The sequence below is a fragment of the Amia ocellicauda genome, unplaced genomic scaffold, assembly GCF_036373705.1.
Source record: "Amia ocellicauda isolate fAmiCal2 unplaced genomic scaffold, fAmiCal2.hap1 HAP1_SCAFFOLD_38, whole genome shotgun sequence".
Lineage (NCBI taxonomy): Eukaryota > Metazoa > Chordata > Actinopteri > Amiiformes > Amiidae > Amia > Amia ocellicauda.
The window spans coordinates 901,296-910,984 of record NW_027102952.1 but is presented as its reverse complement, the minus strand read 5'-3'; the positions used below and the strand labels follow the sequence as shown (position 1 = coordinate 910,984).

The 9,689-nt window shown below is 38.9% G+C and overlaps 1 non-coding gene across 1 annotated transcript; it reads right to left on the bottom strand.

The window, feature by feature from the left end:
* Window positions 1-3,679: 3,679 nt before the first annotated feature.
* Window positions 3,680-3,794, bottom strand: LOC136733974 (U5 spliceosomal RNA). Its single transcript, XR_010810354.1, has one exon. It is a non-coding gene; the product is annotated as a U5 spliceosomal RNA (small nuclear RNA).
* Between the last annotated feature and the right edge of the window lie 5,895 nt (window positions 3,795-9,689).

Here is a 9,689-nt window from a genome sequence, read left to right as displayed (position 1 = left end):
ATGCAAAGGCAGTCTTTTCTCCATTAATACCTTGCTTAAGCATTACATTGATGTGGCACAACTGGACTGAAATGTGAAGTATTTGCTCAAAAGTCAAATTTAAATGAGACATGAAAGTTTATATTGTCAAGGATCCCATGGCACTATTCATTATTATTATGTATTAATATGTCTGAAGCATTAATCCAAGGTGATTTACAAGGTGTTGTTGAAAGAGTGACGTGGCTGAATTCTAAGTCAGGCTTCCCTCAATCAGGTCTAACAAATTTGTTATGACTCCACCTTTACTGCTGTGTAGTAATCTGCTGGTACAAAATGGCTGCACCCCAGAGGGTGGTGGGTGAAGTGAGTCTGTAGAGCACTTCGGGATCTTTCCAGCTGCTACATGTAAGGTATTATTATTTATTAATAAATTAACTCTAGTCTCTGAAACTAAAACAAAGGCCAAAGGAACATTTCAAATGCTAACCCTTTGTGTTCTATACAGTTAAAAAGGAGAGTTAGAAATTTTGTACAACAGCATTTACATACCATATATGGCTTCCACCTTTAAGCGATCCAGAGGTGTCTTTTTCTCCGAAGTTGGATCTCTCTTGCTGCCACCACCACGAAGATTGCTCTTTAATAATGTTGGAAAGTCAAAGACAGCAACCGTCAGGGTTCTTGCATATGACGTATTCGTGCTGCACCTCTCTGCAAGGATCCAGGACAGTTTGTCAATGTAAACTCCAGTGCCTGGGAATATTTCCACCTAAAAGACAATGGTAAATAAAAAACAAGTTTATCCCCAAACTATTCTTATATTATGTTAAGTGGAATACATTATCAGTAAGGCTGTGATTTTGTTACAGAAATGTGTTATTAAAGACCACAGTATGTCTCAATTCTAAGTTTATTAATTTACAGACATAATAAAGTCAGTGAATCTGTGACACCCATAATTCAATTACATTCTTATTATCAACTATAACTATGAATATAACTGATAATGTAGCATCATTAGATTGTTTACAACCAATATTTGTTTTCAATATATATATTTTTACCTTGTCTTTGTAATATTGTAGACCAAGAGTGTTACACCTGTTTTGGTGATTCTTTGTCAGATTCAGAACAATTTGCTGTGGGGCTGTCAGAACCACTTGATGGTGACACACTTTTGTCTTCATCGCTGATAAATGTGGCTTTTGTTACAATTTTTTTCAGATTGTCCAAAAGGTCTGGAATCTCTGGAGAAAAAAACCTTAGTATTAAATGATAATCATTTCTAGTAATATATTTAATACAAAGTGAAAACAAAACCATCAATGCCTGCAATTATACTTGAGAGACTTGCTCTATGTTATTGGCAAACTGACCTTTTTGTGGGTCATTAACATTAGCTACGAAAAAAATAAAAGAGATAAAATACAAGAATTACCAGGTCTAATGTAATGCATATAGTCATTAATGTAGGATTATGAAGTTATGTTGAAAAACTTTATTTAATAATCAGTATTATTAAACTATTAGACAGTGCACATTAAGAGTCTGTATTGTGGTTCTAGATTACTTCAGTATGATCAACTATAATACATTACTCTGGAATCTAAATTACTGAAGAATAACATTTATCAAGGTAAGGAATTATTTGCTATAAATAAAAAAACTTACCATCAACCATACGGTTTCGAAGACATTGGTTTTCATTTTTAAGTCTTGTGTTTTCCTTTTCGAGCTGCTTAACTTTTTGCTGTAGCTCAACTTCACTGGACTCTTTAAATGTCTGTAGAATATGACGGGATCTAATTCTTGAAGCTCCATCGGTTTTCTTTCTTATTTTGTGCTGTATTCAGAGAGGAAAAGAGTTTAAAATGAAAATATATATATATATATGAATATGATTAAAAAAAAACAATCCTGCAATACATTTATTTAATATTTGCAGTAATTATCTCACCGGTAACTGTGGTTCATCAAGGTCACTATCATCTGAAATTTGAAGTTTTTTGTTTGGTTTAGGTACTCTCTTCATTTTAGGACAGGGCATTTTTGTTAGGTCATTAAGTTTTCTTCTTAGTTCGCCTTCTTTTCCTAAAATAAAAATAAAATAAATAAAACCCTGCATTATGTCCACAGATATTTGGGGATTATATTTATTTGTCATAAAAATACTGTGCTTTGACCATACAAATTAAGATGAACAGCCAACACTGAATCAAAACTGAAGTTAAATTATATCTGGTTTAATTTATTTTGTGATTTGGGGGATTTTATTGTAAAGCACAACACACAATAAATCGTTCTTACAAATGTCAGTCAAGTATGACGAGTTTTTAGCGCCCTCACCACCACCTACCATGTTATAAGAGTATGTTAGAAGTACAACACATTAATAACTTAAACATTCATTTCAAATATACTGTGATTGTATATATCAAATAGCATGTAAAGACTTTAATGTTTTTTTTTTAAATAAACATTGTTACCAGTCATAATGATCTGCGCTTCATGGACAGGCCATCCACCTTTTGGAGGTTTGTTCGTGTCTCTCCACTCTGCTCTGAAGTTTCGAGTCGTCTCTTCGTCATCATCAGCAATGCTGAATAAATCAAAATTGCGAAAGCAAGCAGTGGGAATCACGCTGTAAGAGTCTTTGTCGACCCCGCTTTCCCACTTCACCAACGCGTGCATCACCGCCATACTACCTTCACCTTCTCGTCCGTTTTTTCTGCGCCTTTTTCCCCCGACAAGTCACGGCACAAAAAACAGTCCCGCTCTGCATTCTGGTACTTGGCGTTCTTAATAACACCAACAGGGTGTAATCGCATAGACCACTCGAGCATAAAGTACTACATATCCCATCTGTTACAGTTTTTTTTCATCTTCTGAAACTGCAATTTAGCACTTTCAACTGTTTCTTAGTGATTCCTAGAATTACTAACCGGTATTGTAGTCAATGTGTTTATAACCTTTTTTGTTTAACGATTTGTGTGTTATCCTATGGGATCCCATGGTCTTTGATTTGGTCACGGAAGTGATTTGTCTTTGATTTGTTGATCTAGAGTTGAATTTTAATTAGTTTTTCCCTTTTGTATAATTAGTGTAGTGCTACATTTAGTCTTTGTTTTTAAATAAATTTGACAATTTATATCTTTGGAATTGTTGTCTGCGTCCAATTATTACAGAAATTGAGTTCTACAAGACTCCAGGATTCGTGATAAGGTGATACTATGAATTCACTTCTTTAATTGAAATGTATAAGTGTACCTTACGCTACATATATGTATGTATGTATGTATGTATGTCCAATTGCTTTGACAATACAAATGAATTGAATTGAGAGGGGGAGAGAGAGAGAGAGAGAGAGAGAGAGAGAGACAGACAGACAGACTGACAAACAGAAAAACAGACAGACACAGACACACACACACACAGAGCCAGCCAGCCAGCCAGCTCAGCGATGACATCACGAGCCTCTCTCAGCTGACTGCTATGACATCACAGAGCACGTACATTCCGTTGCTTGCCGTCTGTCAACCACTCAGTCACTGCCAGCCAGACTGGCTGGCTGGCTGGATGGGGGGGCTGCTTGCTGCTGCTGCGTACCTTAGCAAGCTTATTTGCTTGACCGGCCTTCCTACTCCTCTGCCCACATGCCCACCTATGCCCGATCTGCTGTTCACCTGGATCACAGCTCCGCCCCAACAAGGCAGAGCCCCCCAAGAATGGTACAAACTCACCCACGATCCCCTCCACGGAAAGCTTTAGCAAAAGGCAAAAGCGTTATACGTAATGAAGAGGAACCCGAGTCCAAGACGCATCCGACCAGCCATACATATTTGTGTGTATTAAAGATCACATTTTCTTACATTTAGTTTTTCTGTACTTTATTACATCTTATTGTGATTTATAAAAGTATTGTTTCTTTTCCATATGTATGTATGTATGTGTGTGTGTGTGTGTGTGTGTGTGTGTGTCTGTCTCTGTGTGAAAGTTAGTGTGTGTGTCTGTACGTGTGTGTGCCTGTCTCTGTGTGAAAGTGTGTGTGTGTGTGTGTGTATATGTCTCTCTGTGAAAGTGTGTGTGTGGGTGTGACAGTGTGTGTGAGTGTCTGTCTGTCTGTCTGTCATGTAACTCGCACATCTGTGAGGGCACCATTTTTGCAGAAGAGATGTACACATTTTGGAGCAACATATGCTGCCATCCAGACATCATCTTTTCCAGTGACGTCCCTGCATTTTCAAACAGATCACATTTTATTACACTTTGTTTATCTGTACTTTATTACATTTTATTGTGATTTATACTTGTAATGTTTCTTTTCCATATATTTGTATGTACAGTGGGGGAAAAAAGTAATTGATCCCCTGCTGATTTTGTACGTTTGCCCACTGACAAAGAAATGATCAGTCTATAATTTTAATGGTAGGTGTATTTTAGCAGTGAGAGACAGAATAACAACAAGAAAATCCAGAAAAATGCATTTCAAAAAAGTTATAAATTGATTTGCATGTTAATGAGGGAAATAAGTATTTGACCCATTTTCAATGCCCTGGCTTAGGGAAGGAGGTTCTCACCCATGATTTGACGGTACATGGCCCCGTCCATCGTCCCTTTGATGCGGTGCAGTTGTCCTGTCCCCTTAGCAGAAAAACAGCCCCAAAGCATAATGTTTCCACCTCCATGTTTGATGGTGGGAATGGTGTTCTTGGGGTCATTCCTCCTCCTCCAAACACGGCGAGTTGAGTTGATGGCAAAGAGCTTGATTTTGGTCTCATCTGAGACCACTTTCACCCAGTTCTCCTCTGAATCATTCAGATGTTCATTGGCAAACTTCAGACGGGTCTGTACATGTGCTTTCTTGAGCAGGGGGACCTTGCGGGCGCTGCAGGATTTCAGTCCTTCACGGCATAGTGTGTTACCAATTGTTTTCTTGGTGACTATGGTCCCAGCTACCTTGAGATCATTAACAAGATCCTCCCATGTAGTTCTGGGCTGATTCCTCACCGTTCTCATGATCATTGAAACTCCACGAGGTGAGATCTTGCATGGAGCCCCAGACTGAGGGAGACTGACAGTTATTTTGTGTTTCTTCCATTTGCGAATAATCGCACCAACTGTTGTCACCTTCTCACCAAGCTGCTTGGTGATGGTCTTGTAGCCCATTCCAGCCTTGTGTAGGTCTACAATCTTGTCCCTGACATCCTTGGACAGCTCTTTGGCCATGGTGGAGAGTTTGGAATCTGATTGATTGATTGCTTCTGTGGACAAGTGTCTTTTATACAGGTAACGAGCTGAGATTAGGAGCACTCCCTTTAAGAGAGTGCTCCTAATCTCAGCTCGTTACCTGTATGAAAGACACCTGGGAGCCAGAAATCTTGCTGATTGATAGGGGATCAAATACTTATTTCCCTCATTAACATGCAAATCAATTTATAACTTTTTTGAAATGCGTTTTTCTGGATTTTCTTGTTGTTATTCTGTCTCTCACTGCTAAAATACACCTACCATTAAAATTATAGACTGATCATTTCTTTGTCAGTGGGCAAACGTACAAAATCAGCAGGGGATCAAATACTTTTTTCCCTCACTGTATGTATGTATGTATGTATGTATGTAAGTGTGTGTGTGTCTGTCTCTGTGTGAAAGTGTGTGTGTGTGTCTGTCTGTGAAAGTGATTGTGTGTGAAAGTGTGTGTGTGTGTGTGTGTGTGTGTGTGTGCGTGTGTCTGTCTGTGAAAGTGTGTGTTTGTGTGTGTATGGGTGTGACAGTGTGTATGAGTGTCTGTCATGTAACTCGCACATCTGTGAGGGCACCATTTTTGCAGAAAGAGATGTACACATTTTGGAGCAACATATGCTGCCATCCAGACATCGTCTTTTCCAGGGACGTACCTGCATTTTTCAGCAGGATAACGCCAAACCACATTCTGCCCAGATTTCAAGTGCATGGTTGCATAGGCAGAGAGTGCGGGTGCTAGCATGGCCTGCCTGCAGTCCTGACCTGTCTCCGAATTGAGAATGTGTGGCGCACTATGAAGTGCAAATTAAGACAACGAAGGCCCTGTGCAGTTGCGCAGCTGAGGAAATGCATAATGGATGAATGGGGGAAAATCCCGCTTGCTAAACTTAACCAAGTGGTGTCTTCAGTGCCCAAGTGCTTAATAAGTGTTATTAAAAGAAAAGGTGATGTTACATAGTGGTAAACAGTCGACTGTCCCAACTTTCTTGGTTTCTTTTCACTGCTAATGAGATGCTGTAGAGTGAGTTAGTTATATTGCTTTCAGGAGCTCTAATCGTATTGATGAGTTCATGCAGCATTTGTAATTGAATTTCAAAAAGAAATCTTTGCTGTCTGGCCTGTGTGTATGAGATGTACTCTGTCAATCTTTGGCTAACAACTGAAACATTGGTAGAACAGAAATGGCAACATAAAAAAGAAAAGTACATTTTAAAAGAGCACATTAAATAGGATGAATATACAGTTTTTTACAATCACTTTGTCACTAATTTCAGAACCTTGATGTCATTTTTCAAAACTCTAGACACAAAACTCAAAACGGTCATCACTTGTAACACAGGCTGTCCAATGTTCAAAACATTGCATTGTGCATTCATATCTTTAAAGAAACCTAGCACTTGCAGACTTGTTGGTTCAAATAACTCATTTATCATGAAATACCATAGTAACATAGTAACACAGAAGATACCGATAGTTTCACTGTGTAGTTGTTCGTACAATCATTAAATATTGTAGTACAAAATATGTGATACATGTTTCATTATGGTACTACACATAAATACATCACTGTAAAAGGACTAGTAGAGAGAATACTACAGACACAGTGGAATCATTGAACAAAATCTGAAATGTATTGATGCAATACAATCAAATCACACCATAGGTTTCTTTGAATCCATGCAAAAATAATTAGCTACAAAAACGAACAAAACTACAGTAAAATGTCAACTGCAGTGTTCCTCACCTGGCTTAGTGTAAAAAGCAAAACAAAGGATTGATTACTGTACTTCTAAATTTCCATCAGCCCTGTGTTCAGGTTCAGGTTCTCACAACCATTTTTCACAAGAGGCATCTTGAAACTGAACATACCTGAACATACTCAGTCATCAGCTGCTTCACTCTGTCTGCATTTCTTTCAAAAGGCACACTATACTCTGTGCTACACATTGGTATGCAGTATACAGTCATTTGACAATTGAGAGTAGCCTAATGTTTAGTGCATGCTGAAGACTTGCCGCTTCTCAGTACGGACATTTCTGATGATTGAGGCCACAGTTGATCCTGAGTTGATTCTGAGGTTTGATTGAATCATTGTAGCTGCCTCAGTCATGGTCATGCCATGATTTACAACATGTTCTACAACTATTTCTCGGATTTCACTGGACACTATTTGCTGTTGCTGCCGCTGTCTGGTCCGTGGCCTTGTCCTCTACCACGTTCCCCCAACACCTCTCAAATGAGGCCCATGGCTGCCTCTCTGGTGAGGCCTAAGCCCTCCTCTATGACGAGGCCCACGACCACCTCTCAGAAGGGGTGCATGTCCCCTTCCATTCCTTTGACCACCACGTCTTCCTCCTCCCACTGCTTGACCTCTATTGTGACCTGGATGACCTGCCGGCTCCATGTTATCACTGTGTTGCTCGGGTGGATAGCACTCATTTCACTCGATACTCGTACCACAATGTGAAATCAATCATCAATAACCAGTTGGCAGTATTGGAAAAGCAATTACAAGGGCCTGCATACATACAGTAATGTCAAATCTGATGTGGAAGAACAATCATCTTCAACCAGGTTGGAGCGTTAGTTGCAATGCCTTTAATACACGCAGCGTGGAGAGGAACAGTGACTCAAGAAGATCCCAAAGTCGCTCTGCCTTCATTTTAACAGTCAGAGCTTTTATACACAAAAATCAAAGAGCTGGTTATAATCAGAAAGTCATTACTATGTTATCTTAAAAGTTAGCTAAGCAGAATTTATATCATTATAGGACAGAGTTCATAGATCAACACATGGATTAGGGAGCAGGCACTTCAATCATACTGTTTGACATTGTCTCCAAGATTCTCATCGTAAATAACAAGCAGAAATCAAACTACCTTCTGGCCTGACCTTCTAGCTTGACCTTATCTTTCTTAAGTATACAAGAGAGAAAAACAGGTATTAGAGAAAGAATTTCTAACTTTCCTTCCACACTGAAAACATGGTGTGGAAAAGTGCTACATGATGATGAATGATGATGAAATATTACATCCATAGATAATGTAGTCCAACTGGTTCATGCTCCTCGGTTATTGGTGTCAATGGATCTCATTATCCTGAAACTTTCATGATCGAAACATGGAATACTGTTCGTCAGTTTCCATAAAACTATGAATTAAGAGTAATGCAACAGTCACTTATCATTTTGAGCAGCTGTATCAATTGATAGTTAGATCTTTGTAATGAAATGAATAGACAGTGATCTCAGATGTAATGTGTGAATTGCATTTTGAAATGGTAATACTTTGACGTTAAGTTGTATCATTTTAGTTCAATGAACAAATGATCTGAGGTTGATGTGTATTGTATCCAAGCAATTGAAAAATGTGCATTTTGATCATCGGGTGTGAGTTTAGTGTCTAGAGTTTTGAAAAATGACATCAAGGTTCTGAAATGAGTGCCAAAGTGATTGTAAAAAAGTGTAATATCAGGGGACAGTGGCTATTACTGATCTGGCCTTCCGTGGCCTCTGTATTAATGTAACAGGTCACATTGTATGTGTACACTGATACTTGATAGTATAATATAGTACAAGTAAAAAACATACATAGGTATCATAGAAGTATTTTGCAGAAATGATTAAGGATAGTTATCAAAATGGAGAGGAAATGCTAAATCCAGTCTCCCCAGGCTGAGCTTCTATTGCTACACCTGCTAAGTGGATGCTGGCCCCACTATATGGATAGAGCCACACCAAGTACAAGAGTCTCCCCATTGCTATTTATATCTCCCTATCCAGTCTTCTATACGTGTCAGGTATACAAGTGTGTGTGTGTGTGTGTGTGTGTGTGTGTCTGTCTGTCTGTCTGTCTGTGAAAGTGTGTGTGTGTGTGTGTGTGTGAAAGTGTGTGTGAGTGTCTGTCTGTCTGTCTGTCATGTAACTTGCACATCTGTTAGGGCACCATTAATGCAGAGATGTACACATATTGTTTATTTTCCATATATATGTATGTATGTATGTATGCATGTCCAATTGCTTTGACAATACAAATGCACTGAATTGAGACAGAGAGAGAGAGAGAGAGAGAGAGAGAGGTGCTAAGGCACATTTGTAACATAAATTAGGGAACATTTGAAACATGCTTAGGGAACATTCATAAGAACATAAGAACATAAGAACATAAGAAAGTTTACAAACGAGAGGAGGCCATTCGACCCATCATGCTCGTTTGGTGTCCATTAATATCTAAGTGATCCATGGATCCTATCCAGTCTATTTTTAAATGTTCCCAAACTTTCAGCTTCTACCACTTTCCATCTTGAATGCCTTGAAGCCCAATTTCCATTTGTTGTCCCCTGGTGCGTGTGTCCCTGCTGATCTGGAAAAGCTCCTCTGGTTTGAGGAACCTTTCATGATTTTGAAGACTTGGATCAAGTCCCCACGTAATCTCCTCTGTTCCAGGGTGAAAAGGTTCAGTTCCCTC